Raw genomic sequence first — 13,660 nt, 5'->3', positions numbered from 1 at the left:
CCATGGGGCCGCAAAATGTTTTAAAAAAGGCAAGCCTAAGTCAGGGGCTGGTAATACCCAAGGGGGCGACTCCAGTGAGTTTGGAAAAGATGGCCCCTTATCTAAGTAGATACCCGGATAGGGTGAAGGCCGAATTAATATTTTCAGGTTTTAGGGATGGCTTTGTGATACCGGCACCTAATTTTGTGGTACCACAAGGGGTTAAGAATTTACGTTCTGCTTTGTTGCACGGTGCGGTGGTCACTGAAAAGTTAGGGAAGGAAGTGTTGTTGGGGCGTATGGCGGGCCCGTTTGAGGCGCCACCTTTGCCTGATTTAGTGGTGTCACCACTGGGGGTGGTGCCTAAGAAAGAGCCGGGTAAATTTCGTCTGATTCATCATTTGTCCTACCCGCGGGGGTTGTCCGTTAACGATGGTATAGCACCAGAGCTTTGCTCGGTGGTATACGTATCTTTTGATGAAGCGGTGGCGTGGGTGCGCAGGTGTGGAAAAGGGGCGCTGTTGGCAAAAACGGACATTGAATCAGCTTTTCGTTTGTTGCCAGTTCACCCCTCCAGTGTTAGATTGTTAGGTTGTTTTTGGAATGGGGGGTTTTTTGTGGACAGGTGTTTACCAATGGGTTGTTCCTTGTCATGCGCCTTATTCGAATCGTTTAGTTCATTTTTGGAGTGGGTGGTCCGTGATGTGTCCGGCTGTGATTCTATCATCCACTACCTGGACGATTTTTTGTGCGTCGGCCCAGCAGGGTCCGATTGTTGCCGGAGGTTGTTGAGCGCGGTTCAGTGGGTGGCTGATTTGTTCGGTGTCCCGCTGGCACCGGGAAAGACTGAGGGTCCGGACACGTGTCTTTCTTTTTTGGGCATTGTGATCGACACGGTGCGGTGGGAGTTTCGTTTGCCGATGGAGAAGGTGGAAGGTCTTCGGGCTGACGTGGCCAGGGCCTGTCGTTTAAAGAAGTTATCTTTGCGGGAGGTGCAGTCATTATTGGGGAAACTTAATTTTGCATGTCGGGTTTTGCCCATGGGGAGAGTTTTTTCCAGAAGGTTAGCTAATGCGACGGCTGGAGTTCGTGCCCCTCATCATTTCATCAGATTGTCTGCAGAGGTGAGGGAGGATTTGGTAGTCTGGAACAAGTTTTTGAAGGACTATAATGGGCGCTCATTGATCATGGATGAGGTGATGGATAGCGACACGCTGGAGTTGTTTACGGACGCCGCAGGGGGGATTGGTTTTGGAGCGTATTTTCGCGGGCAGTGGTGTGCGGAACAATGGCCTGAGGCTTGGATTGCTGCCGGCTTGGTTAGGAATATCGCGTTGTTGGAGATTTTTCCCATCCTTGTGGCGGTCCATTTATGGCAAAAAGATTTCCGTGACAGGCGTGTGCGCTTTAATTGTGATAACATGGGGGTCGTTTGCGCTATCAACGGGCTTTCAGCGTCATCGCCGCCTGTGGTGCGCGTGCTGAGGCAGTTGGTTTTGTCATGCTTAGCGTTGAATGCGCATGTGACAGCATCCCATGTGCCAGGTTCTCACAATTCTATTGCTGATTCTCTTTCTCGTTCGCAGTTCGACCGTTTCCGTTTGTTGGTCCCGGAGGCAGAAGTCGTCGGCTTGAGATGCCCTGCGGAGCTTTGGCAGGTGGTGTTCGAGACGCAGAAGGTTTGATTAGGTCGTCGCTCGCGCCTAGAACGTGGGATGCCTATCAGACAGTGTGGTCGTCTTGGGAGGGTTTTTTGGCAGCAAGGCACTTTGAGGCGAGCACAGAGGATCAGGTGGGGGCATTATTATCTTGGCTAAGTGTTTGGGCATCTGAAGGTTGGTCTGCGGCTAAGGTGTCACGTACTTTGGCGGCGCTAGCCTTTGGTTTTAAATTAAGGGGGCAACGAGATCTGTCCAAGGTCTTTTTGGTCAGGCAGGCGGTAAAAGGTTTTCGGAGGCGGCAAGGTCAGGTGGACTCTAGGCGCCCGGTTTCGTTTGCCCTGTTGGAGCGATTGGGGGAGATTTTGCCTTCGGTGTGTTCGTCGGAGTTTGAATGCAGTCTTTTCAGGTTGGCATTTTCGTTGGCATTTTTCGGGGCGTTTAGACTTGGGGAGCTGGTGTCTCCCAGTAAACATGTATCGGGGGGCATTCTAGCGAAGGATGTGTTATTGTCTCCTGGGAGGGTGGAATTTTGGTTGCGAAGGTCTAAAACGGATCAGGAAGGTCGGGGTCAGCAAGTGGTATTGGGGAAGGTTGCGAGTTCGGTTATGTGTCCAGTGAGTTGTTTAGCTAATTTTTGTAGGCTGCGGCCGATGGGGGAAGGTGCTTTATTGTGTCATGCGGATGGTACGTTTCTGTCCAGATATCAATTTACGGTGATTTTCAGGAAGGCGGTGCGATTGTTGGGGCTGGACAGTTCATGCTTTGCTCCTCACTCTTTTCGTATCGGGGCGGCAACTGAGGCCGCTTTGGGTGGTTTGGGTAGTGAGGACATTCGTCGAATTGGACGGTGGCGGTCCATTCGGTATCGTAGTTATGTTAGGCCTCAGTGGGTGACCGCAGAATAGTTATGCCTCGTGGTTTAGGGGTATTTGCTTGCCTTTCTGTTTTGTTTAGTGTTGTTTTTTGTTGTTTCAGGGTCTCCGCCGGTATTGGTGTGGATCTTTGGTCACTCGTTCGTTCACTGGGGAGCCTTGCGTGCGGACGTACGGAGAGAGGGGAGACAACTGGGTTTCGAGCGAGCGGTGGCTGTGGTCCGGTGGTTGGGTTTCCGGGGTATGCTCTGGAACGGAGTTTTGAAAGAAGTGCACAACAGCGTGCGTTTGGACAGGGCACCGGATATTTTGGTGTTGCACGCCGGGGGAAACGACCTTGGAGTACGACCTTTCAGGGAATTGGTGAGGGACATCAAGCAGGATTTGTTGCGGTTGTGGGTGTTGTATCCTGGCCTTACTGTTGTTTGGTCGGAAATTGTGCCACGTTCTCGTTGGCGGAATATGCGATCTTGTGTTAAAATTAACAAGGCCAGGGTGAAGGTGAACAGGGCTGTGTCAGCGTTTGTGTCACGGAACGGGGGCGTGGCGGTGCGCCATTTTGAATTGGAGAAGGCTGAAGGGAGTTTTTGGTTGGGGGACGGTGTGCATTTAAATGCGGTGGGTAGTGATCTGTGGGCTTTGGGCCTGCAAGAAGGGATTGAAAGGGCCATGGCTTTTCGGTCTGGGGGGGTCTCGGGCCTTTGAGGTGGTCATCGGCCCTCGTGGTGGCGGCTGGGGGGAGTCCTTGGAGTTGGTGTAAATTGGTTCTGGGGATCCATCGGTATATGGGTCCCCTGTTTTCGGAGTTTAACAGGTGTTGGATCTGGTGAATTGTGGTGGGGACTTTCGGCCGGGGTGGCCGAATCCCCGTGAAGTTTTGGTGAACAGTTAAACCTTTGGGTTTATTGGTGCTCCCGAGCCAGAGTGGTAACGGCTGGGAGTAACTATGTGTTTATGGTTATGTTCACGGTTATGTTTTTGGATATTCGCCAGATCCTTTGTAGCTTCAAGGACTCCTCCTAGTACAAGAGTAATATTTACATTGTTGTTATTTATTTTATGTGTTAAATAAAAGGCTGCTGTGGCCAAATTATTCCAAAGATAATTCTTGTCACGTGTTTTTTGTGTGAATGGGAGTGTGGAGGGGTAACGGAGGAAAAGAGAGGTGATCAAGGGGTGGGTCATGTGGTGAGAGGCGCTCACCCGGTATACCCAGGGTCTCGACAATACCAATGTCAAGTAATGGCTGGAGCAGGGCCGCCCAACCCCCTCAACCAAGGCCTGAGCGGAGGCCAGCATGACAAGGGGTTGGAGGTGGGTATTTAGGGTAATTGGGAGGAGGAACTAAGGATGGGGGGTTATATGGGGTAGTTAGGGGTGGGGCCTGTCAGTTCCCGCTCTTCAAACCCCCGGAGCATCCCGCCCTCCCGCCCTTTGTTTCTATTTGCAATATGGGGGTACAGTTTGACAGGGTCTTTAATGTTTTGCTTTGACGGGTCATTGCGGCTGAGGCGGCTGGGGGGAGTCCTTGGAGTTGGTGTAAATTGGTTCTGGGGATCCATCGGTATATGGGTCCCCTGTTTTCGGAGTTTAACAGGTGTTGGATCTGGTGAATTGTGGTGGGGACTTTCGGCCGGGGTGGCCGAATCCCCGTGAAGTTTTGGTGAACAGTTAAACCTTTGGGTTTATTGGTGCTCCCGAGCCAGAGTGGTAACGGCTGGGAGTAACTATGTGTTTATGGTTATGTTCACGGTTATGTTTTTGGATATTCGCCAGATCCTTTGTAGCTTCAAGGACTCCTCCTAGTACAAGAGTAATATTTACATTGTTGTTATTTATTTTATGTGTTAAATAAAAGGCTGCTGTGGCCAAATTATTCCAAAGATAATTCTTGTCACGTGTTTTTTGTGTGAATGGGAGTGTGGAGGGGTAACGGAGGAAAAGAGAGGTGATCAAGGGGTGGGTCATGTGGTGAGAGGCGCTCACCCGGTATACCCAGGGTCTCGACAATACCAATGTCATGGTTACTATAGTCTTTACAGGAATTGTAATTGTACAGGTTTGTGCAGCTTTTTCATAGTTAGATCCTTTATCCCTGTGTTCACTAACACATGTGCATAACAGGAAGAAGCTGGTAGGGCTGAGGTGGGGGTGGGCCAGGTCCAAAAGTTGCTCGAAAGTTCATCCTATTCTAGTTATGCCCCTTCTCTTCTAGGTTCATACTCTTGCTTCCTGGCCGAGCTTGTCTTCCATGTTTGTCTCTTAGGGACCTATATCTGATTGTCTGGTGACCATGTTATGTTTTGCGCCCACGATGGTCTCCTCTTTTGCACATGTGATACTTTCCACTGATGAATTGGTCGTTTTGCAGTTCTGGCGTTCTACTTACTCTTTATCCTTCAGTTGCACAGTATATACATCCGTTGGGTTCTCTATTTTGTAAGCTAATTACTTCCATTATCACTTGGGTGCACATAGGTGAAATATGGGGAACGATATCCGATAATTAGCACACGAGGGACGGTCGTTGTGCAACATGACGTGTTTTTGTTTTCTGAATTATTTGTAAAAGAAAATAAGAAACGGTGAGGAGGAGACATGGAGGTCACACCACTGGCAGAGATCCGACCGTAGGGTATCTGAGACACATGAGAAATGAGATATTACTGAAAATGAATAATTACTGATGAATTTTAACTTGCAGACCACTTTTCAGTGAATATTCATTATGACCAGAACTGTCATCCCAAGGGTGGCAAACGATTTTCTACCTTAACCTCTTAAGTACCTAGGAATTTTTTTCTTTTCTGTGTTTTAGGGTTTTTTTTCTCCCCTTATTCAAAGATGTATACCGTAATTTTTCTTTTATTTTCCTTTACAATACCCGCAGTAGTAGTCGTAGTTTTGAATGATACCAATAATTTTACCATGCCATGTACTAAAAAATAGAAGGGATATGAAATTGCAAAAAAAATTCACAATTCTGCTGTTATTTTTTTTGGGGGGTTGTGTTTTTACAGGGTTCTTTGTGTGGTAAAACTGACCTGACAACATGATTCCCTAGGTTAGTACAATTTTGCTGATACCAAACGTCCACTTTTTTTATTATTTTAGTGGTCAAATACAAAATATGAAATCTAAAAAAAACATTTTTGCTTTTGTTTCCATATTCTGAGACCCATGACTTTTTTACTTTTACGTCCACTAAGCTGGGTGAGGGCTTGCTTTTTGCGCCCTTAGCTGACCTTTTTTTTTTATTCCATTTTGGGGTACATAAGACATTTTGGTCACTTTCTATTGTATTTCAAGAGGGAAGTGACATTACCAAAAAATGGCAATTTTAGCATTTCAATTTTGTTTCTTTTCAGGGTTTAATTTTATATTTTAATAAATCACAGTTTTTTTTATCACGATGATACTAAATATATTTTTTTTTTACTTTCTTAATGAGGGAAAAGTTGCGAATTGAATCTTTAAATATGTATTTATTAAAACATTTTTCTCCATTTTTGCTTTTCTTTTTGGTCGCATTAGAGAATTGGAATCTGCGGTCGTTCGATCGCTTATATTATATACTGCAATACAACTGTACTGCAATATATATATAGAAATCGTGGTTCCACTATGAAGCCCAGCCTTCACAGGAGGACTAACATGGCCGACACGGGACCCTCAGCAAGCCCCCGGCTGCCTTGATTACCCATAGGTTTCCTGCAAACGAATTGCCAGGGGCCGATGGAAGCCCCGCATTGGCAATAATGGAAAATGACTGTGGCATTAAAATGCTTTGGGCATTGTAGTTACAGGCAGATGCCAGTTATATGAGTTATATGAGAGTCGGGAAAAATATGTAGACAATCCTCTTATCAAGCTGAGACTGAAGTTTATTCGGAGAATTCGCAGCAGAACAGCACATGGAGAATCAGTGTGACAAAGCATGCAGGCACGAACAGGAGTCCAGAAAGACAAAGTGACGCTGGGACATCGGGCGATGGTCTGGCCCTAGCCTGGCCATGGTGTGGCACGGCGGCAGATGTAATGGCCCAGAACAACAGTAACAGGGGCTTTTTATAAGTGATACAAAGAAATCTCATTGCCACAAAAGAGCGTATACATGATATTGCGGAAAACCATACATTCAAGGACAAAACAATGATTAAATGTAATGACTTTAAGGCTCTTTCCCCAAACTGCATTAGAACTCGTAAATCCCCATGTTCCTTTTAGCCACAGTCATTAATTACATTACATGTCTATTTTCCAATATCACTACAACAAATGCACTCATTTATTACCATATGTTACCCTTTTTCTGATCCAATTAACCTGTGTGTATGCCAGCTATACCTGCTAATGGCCATGATCTCATCTTGTGTCTCCAATTTGTCTATGACTTTCAGAAGTATATCTTATTAGCTTTTAGAAGAAGAATTAGTTGGTTTGTAACTTTGCACAAGATGGCTGCTAGAGCCAACATGGCTGCTCAGAATGCGAGGACTTCTCATACTCTTACAAATCCCCCTGTTGTACTCTATCCAGAGTATAACATACAGTGCTGTAATATTCATGGGAGAATTATTGAAAATAAGATTATCAAGGTAATTTATTGCTTTATGCACTTGTGCGTGTCTGTGTGTGTAAGGGAAAAAAATCACTAAAAGTAGCACAAACACATAATGAAAAGTTATTAAAATATTAGTCCCAAAAAATTAAGTTGCATAATAGTTAAGTCTTTTGGTCCATGTTTTGCCTTTTTATTTTCATTCTTTGGCTTCCGGATTTTCCCGATCTTCTCCCCGTCTCACACTATCAGAGTCCCACTGTATAGTGTGAAACATCTTCTCCCGATCATCCAGTAAGTTCATGGTCTCAGGAGTCGAGTATGAAAATCTTCTGCTGACTTGGGGACAAAAGAAAAAAAGCGGAGTATCAGTCCTTACCAGAAATCTCAGTAGCATTCTTAAGAAGTGTACACTGATCAATGTGAACAATTTTAACACCTATGTGCCTTGGTTTTTTAACCCTGCGCACTCCTAAAACTGTGAGGTCAATTCTTTTGAGTAACAACAAAGGTACCTTCCCAATTAGCTTCCCAGGGTCCTGTCTTTCTGAAATTTTTAACCATAACCCAAGCTTTTAATTTAGACCTGTAGGATTTTCAGTGGGGTCTGTTAAATTAACCTCTTTCTGACCTCGGACGGGATAGTACGTCCAAGGTCAGATCCCCTGCTTTGATGCGGGCTCCGGCGTTGAGCCCGCATCAAAGCCGGGACATGTCAGCTGTTTTGAACAGCTGACATGTGCCCGCAATAGCAACGGGTGGAATTGCGATAAACCCGCCGCTATTAACTAGTTAAATGCCGCTGTCAAACGCTGACAGCGGCATTTAACTACTGCTTCCGGCCATCGGGCCAGAAATGAGCGCAGCGCCGATCCCCGTCACATGATCGGGGGTCAGCGATGCGTCGGCATGATAATCTGAGGTCTCCTTGAGACCTCTATGGTTGTTGATGCTGGCTTGCTTCGAGAGTCACCCTGTGGTCGGAGCTCATAGCCTATAATTCAGCTACATGGAAGCATGAGGCTATTGAAGCATGGCAAAAGTAAAAAAAAAAAGTTTAAAAAAATATGAAAAAATAAAAAAATATATAAAAGTTTAAATCACCCCCCTTTCGCGCCATTCAAAATAAAACAATAAAAAAAATCAAATATACACATATTTGGTATCGCCGAGTTCAGAATCGCCTGATCTATCAATAAAAAGAAGCGCAGCGAGAAAAAAATTCAAAATTCCCAAATTACTTTTTTTGGTCGCTGCAACATTGCATTAAAACACAATAACAGGCGATCAAAAGAGCGTATCTGCACCAAAATGGTAACTTTAAAAACATCAGCTCGGCAAGCAGAAAATAAGCCCTCACCCGACCCCAGATCACGAAAAATGGAGACGCTACGGGTATTGAAAAATGGCGTAATTTTTTTTTAGCAAAGTTTGGAATTTTGTTTCACCACTTAGATAAAAAAGAACCTAGACATGTTTGGTGTCTATGAACTCGTAATGACCTGGAGAATCATAATGGCAGGTCAGTTTTAGCATTTAGTGAACCTAGCAAGAAAGCCAAACAAAAAACAAGTGTGGGATTGCACTTTTTTTTGCAATTTCACCGCACTTGGAATTTGTTTCCCATTTCCTAGTATACGACATGGTAAAACCAATGATGTGGTTCAAAAGCACAACTCGTCCCGCAAAAAAATAAGCCCTCACATGGCCATATTGATGGAAAAATTAAAAAGTTATGGCTCTGGGAAGGAGGGGAGCGAAAAACGAACACAGAAAAACGGAAAATCCCAAGGTCATGAAGGGGTTAAGGAAGCAAATCACACTATATGTTTCACATGATTCCTAGTCCAGTGCACGCCCAGCAGGTGCTTCAAGTGAATCCTTTCTCCACTGGGGTGAGTAGCCTAGAGTAGTAGCCTAGGGCATACATCTGACTGGACACTTCGGGGCTACCTTTCGGCCATTTTTGTAAAAGCACCAAGGAGATGTATACATCTCTGGTGTGAGCTTGGATGTAAAAGGGTTGGGAAGGGTCAAGGTTAACCAGTGCAGTGGCTGCCGTAAGGGCACGCTTCAAACCTTCAAAAGCCTGCAAGGCTTCTCCCTCTACACTGACGGGAAAAAAAATTATCAACATCATTTGGTAAATCATACAATGGTTTAGCCAGATGAGCAAAATCTTCAATAAATTCTCTGAAAAAATTAATAAGACCCAAGAATTTTCTGAGCTCTGTAATATTAGTTGGTATGGGGACAGCTTGAATAGCTTTAACCCTATCATGCATGGGCTTCTTTCATTCTGCTGAGACAGACACACCCAGAAATGTAACCTTTGACTTCATCAACTGTCCTTTATCTATACTTATTTTGAGTCCTGCATCTTGTAAAGCCTGACAAATATTCTCAAGGGTCTCTTTGTATTCACATTCATCAACAGTTTGAATCACTAAGGCCTCTTTCACACTAGTGTCGTGCACTGCACGTCGCTATGCGTTGTTTTGCAAAAAAAACGCATCCTGCAAAAGTGTTTGCAGGATGCATTTTTTCTCCATAGACTTTTATTAGCGACGCAGTGCGACACATTGCCACACGTCGCAACCGTCGTGCGACAGTTGCGTCGTGTTGCGTCAGACCGTCGCCACCAAAAAACGTTGCTTGTAACGTTTTTTGGTGCATCGTCTGCAGCATTTCCGACCGCGAATGCGCGGCCGGAACTCCACCCCCGCCTCCCCGCACCTCACAATGGGGCAGCGGATGCGTTGGAAAACTGCATCCGCTGCCCCCGTTGTGCGGCGCTTCCACAGCTAGTGTCGGTGCGCCACATCGTCGCATAGCGACGTGCAGTGCACGACGCTAGTGTGAAAGTAGCCTAAATCATCAATTGTATGACTTTGTCTCCGTAGCCAAGGGGTTCTAACACCTGAGCCAATGCCTGATGGAAATACACAGGAGAACTGTGAAATGCCATGGGCAACCGCGTGAACAAGTACTGCACATTCTCAAAAGTGAACACAAAGCGGAGGGCAGATTCAGGTGTTAGGGGTACTGAGAAAAAGCCATTTGCAATGCCCAAACAAGATAACACTTTACCATCACTCCTCAGCTGTGACATAACTTCAGGGACAGATGCAACAAGGTGAGCTGCTGAGGGGGTGTACTTATTTACAAGTCTCAAGTCCACAACCATTCGAAGGCTGCCATCTTCCTTTTTTACTGGTAAAATAGGAGGTTACATGGAAAATTACCTTTCACAACAACGCCTTGTTCTTCCAATTCACTGACCGCAACCCTTATGTAAGGAATTGCGTCCTTAGGAATTCGGTACTAGCGCTGCAAAGGTGGCAGATTTTCACCATCAATTTTAACTTGAGTTTGCATTAACCCAAATCAGTTTTCTTTGAGATCCACATTTCAGGGAATCTTTTCTTCAATTCATTTTTTAAAACATCATTGTCAACATTTTCAACATTTTCATTAGTACACGATCCTAGACTGGCAATAGGCAATTTGTGACTCTCCTATTCCTCCTCCTCTGGTACAATTACGGATTAAATAGTCACTTCTTTGTTCCGCCACAGGACTTTGTTACACAAATCAACAACATTTCCCATTGCTCCCAAAACATCAGTACCCAAAATAGTGGACGGCAACTGTGGATTTACCCAAAAAGCACATCAAAGACCCCTTTTCTTCGATCTCCCTGCATCCCTTCATGAAATCTAAGGTTCACTGGACAACTTTTTTCTGCTTGAATACAGGAGCCCTCAAATCCTACCAAAGTGGTAGTTTCAGGCAGTCCAGGGGGTGACTACAATTTGTGTCCTGTTACTGAACCTGAGGCTCCTGTATCGATGAGGATGTCTTCCCACGGCTCAGAATGTGAGGACTTTTTATTCTCTTACACTCCTGAGCCTGCTTCATACATTCCTTAACGACCTACGACGAAAATGTATGTTATAGTTTGTTAAAAAGTTAAAGCAAGCCTACAAGCAATTTCATAATAAGTAGTATGAAGCCACTTGGATCATGTAACAAGCCAACATTAAATGGGTTGTCCTGGATCTTTACTTCTTGGAACACAAAACTGCAAGAACTGACAGCTGAGTCAATCAATGGTCAAAAATTAACATAGTGGGTTTCCTTTGTGTCAAGAGACCCCTTTGTTTAATTTTTTAATTCTGATTCTTCAGCTTTGTACCGTTTACACCACAGCAAATATTAAAATGACTGCATGTAATGTACTGTGCACAAGAAGTTTCCAAAGTAAAGTCTCTTCCATTACATCTCTTTATACTCTACAGCTATTAGTTGAAGCTATGCCTCGCAGACTTCTTGCTCTTCAGCTATTGGCTGAAGTTGTACCTCACAGACTTCCTGCTCTTCAGCTATTGGCTAAAGTTACACCTCACAGACTTCCTGCTCTTTGTCTATTGGCTGAAGCTGCAATTTTACATGTATACACTCTGCATACAACATCATTAATACTGACAGTTCATGTGAAAGATGTATAGGTGCCGTCTTGGATCAATTCAGTTTAGTGTCTTGTTGTGTGATAGAGGCACTGCAGAAATGTAATTTTAGTAAAAAAAATAAAATAATTTATGGACAAATTTGCATATAAAAGAAAAATCTGTACGGTGATTTTCTGTGATCTTGCATTTGGGATTTTCGATTGATGACCTATCTATGAAAGACATTCAATATATGGTTTGAGATGTGAGGCAGCAGAAATAAGGAACTGTAGCCCTACCAAGTGAACTTTCTCAATCTAAATTTTCAGATCTTAATGTAGCAATAAAGAGAGGAAAAAGGAGCTACAAGCAAAATAAAAATGAGTCAGAAAAAAATCTATATAACATGGGACTTTATGTTCATAAATAAGAGCATTAAGGAAAAATGCTTACAGGGATCATAAATAGATATACTATGTAGCTTATTCTCCTGGGGAGCTAGGGCAAAAATTTCAAATCTAAGCTTATGCGGTTTACTACAAAATTATAAAGCAAACTGCAAAAGGCATTTAAAAACTATTAGGCTGAAGTGACTAAATCTGTTTTTATGAACCATAAGAAATGAAAAACTTCATGATAGCTACAGCAGAAAATGAGAAGAAAATGTGCAGAAGTGAGTAAACACAATGCCAAGAATTCTTCTGATATATGAACATATTAACAATGAAAATACAAGGTTCTACTGTAAATGTTGGTCACAGAAGATATAAAGAAGGTTATGCGGTCACAGATGACTAATAATTAGAGATGAGAGATTGTTTTGAAATTTGAATTTGCCAAATTCATTTATTTAATTTTTTTATTTTAATATTGGAAGGCTTGTAACTGCTTAGAAAATGCACAAGTGAGAGAGGAGAGGACCCCACTAACCGCAAGAGCTTACACTCTACAGGAGAGAGAGGACCCTACTGACCATAAGAGCTTACACTCTACAGGAGAGAGAGGACCCTGCTGACCATAAAAGCTTACACTCTACAGGAGAGAGAGGACCCTGCTGACCATAAGAGCTTACACTCTACAGGAGAGAGAGGACCCTGCTGACCATAAGAACTTACACTCTACAGGAGAGAGAGGACCCCGCTGACCATAAGAGCTTACACTCTACAGAAGAGAGAGGACCGTGCTGACTATAAGAGCTTACACTCTACAGGAGAGAGGACCCCACTGACCATAAGAGCTTACACACTACAGGAGAGAGAGGACCCTGCTGACTATAAGAGCTCACACTCTACAGGAGAGAGGACCCTGCTGACCATAAGAGCTTACACACTACAGGAGAGAGAGGACCCTGCTGACCATAAGAGCTTACACTTTCCAGGAGAGAGAGGACCCTGCTGATCATAACAGCTTACACTGTACAGGAGAGGACACTGCTGACTATAAGACCTTACACACTACAGGAGAGAGAGAGAAAACCACACAAACTATAAAAGCTTACACTCTACAGGAGAGAGACAGGATCTCTCTGACTACAAGAGCTTACACTGTACCGGAGAGACAGAGAGAGAGGACCCCGCTGACGAAAAGAGATTTGATTCTACGAGAGAGAGAGGACACCGCTGACCATAAGAGATTACATTTTATAGGAGAAAAAGAGAGAGAGACGACCCCGGTGACTCTCTGTACAGGAGAGAGAGACTTACCAGTGACTCTGGATATGGAAAACGACTCTGCCGTACTAGGCGTGCTTTGCTGGGAGTTGCTGATCTATGATGTCACAGGTAGTGACCACCACTGTGCAAGGTATGTCATGGGGATACCATAACAGAGAAGGACCAGAAGACAGCGGCATCTGGTAACAAGAATTCCTGCACTTATTAGAACTGCTTCACCATCCTATTAAACAGTGTAGGTTTTCTTTGCTCTTTCATGGCAAGGGTTAATCAGTGCAGTTGAGCTGGAGCTCTCTATCCTAAATTGTCTCAGCTGTTCTGTGTTGGCCACTCCCCTTTGGTATATATGCTCGCCACTGGCATTTGGGAGTTGTCAGTGATAGTTATACTTCCTGGTTTGGCATTGAAGGAGAAAGTTCAGCGTTTGGAGTTGACGGTTGGATAGTTTTTCTGGAAATTGCTG

At 44.3% G+C, this 13,660-nt stretch overlaps 1 long non-coding RNA gene across 1 annotated transcript; it reads right to left on the bottom strand.

Moving 5' to 3' along the window:
- Positions 1–7,222: 7,222 nt before the first annotated feature.
- LOC143818570 (uncharacterized) lies at positions 7,223–13,279 on the bottom strand. Its single transcript, XR_013224616.1, has 3 exons — positions 13,228–13,279; positions 10,736–11,009; positions 7,223–7,412 (listed from the first exon to the last, which is right to left on the bottom strand). It is a non-coding gene; the product is annotated as an uncharacterized LOC143818570 (long non-coding RNA).
- Between the last annotated feature and the right edge of the window lie 381 nt (positions 13,280–13,660).

The sequence above is a fragment of the Ranitomeya variabilis genome, chromosome 3, assembly GCF_051348905.1.
Source record: "Ranitomeya variabilis isolate aRanVar5 chromosome 3, aRanVar5.hap1, whole genome shotgun sequence".
Taxonomy (NCBI): domain Eukaryota; kingdom Metazoa; phylum Chordata; class Amphibia; order Anura; family Dendrobatidae; genus Ranitomeya; species Ranitomeya variabilis.
Note: the sequence above shows the minus strand (reverse complement) of the source record. Positions and strands in the feature narration are given on the sequence as shown.